We start from the raw sequence: 802 nt of genomic DNA, 5'->3' as shown, positions 1-802 counted from the left end.
TGTTGAAAATATGATTGAGAGGCACTTACTCTGTCCCCACAGGTTCAATGAGCCACTTGTGCTCCTCGATAGAAGGTGGTGTAGGTAGTCCGGCATTACCACGCATCCACCCCTGCGAAGAACCCGGTGGCAAGTCACCCCACAACGCGGGATCAACCTCCCCTCCACCCTCCTCGGCCTCCTCCTCACCCTCCTCCTCGGCCTCCTCCTCCTCACCCTCCTCCTCGGCCTCCTCCTCCTCGCCATCAGGAACATACTCCTCCTCCTCAGACTCAGAAGGTGCCTCTGTATAGGAGGGCATCAAAGAAGACCCTCCTATTTCAGACACGGCCTGGAGTTTTTTGCCCCGGTTGCCTCTCCCCGCACCTCCTCCTCCTCTAGGGGCTCTCCCCCCACCGCCTCCTCCTCTAGGGTCTCCTCCCCCGACCCCTCCACCTCCCTGTGAGGTGTCATCCTCGCGTAGTCGGGAGGGAACCTTGTGGGCTCGTCCACTCCGAGTAAGTCCTTTAAATTTACTGAGGAAACTAGCGCCGCTGGACTTGCCCATGATTATTAAACCTGCATTGAGAAGAGAATAAACAATTAGTAAGGATATCAATTAAACAAGCATACAAAAAAAACTCATGATTTTATCGCGCTCCGAGTATTTAATAATATTCACGCCGCATCGTTACCGCAGAATGGCTACTACCGTGTCATCGTCGTCCGTTAGGGGGGGCCACGCCCCGGAGACGCGTGCCGCCTCTTCGGACATGCCACCACACCACCCCGCATGTATGAGGGCCCGGTGCGACGCTCCGGT

This window comes from Triticum dicoccoides, chromosome 7A (assembly GCF_002162155.2).
Source record: "Triticum dicoccoides isolate Atlit2015 ecotype Zavitan chromosome 7A, WEW_v2.0, whole genome shotgun sequence".
In the NCBI taxonomy this organism is placed as follows: Eukaryota; Viridiplantae; Streptophyta; class Magnoliopsida; order Poales; family Poaceae; genus Triticum; species Triticum dicoccoides.
Note: the sequence above shows the minus strand (reverse complement) of the source record.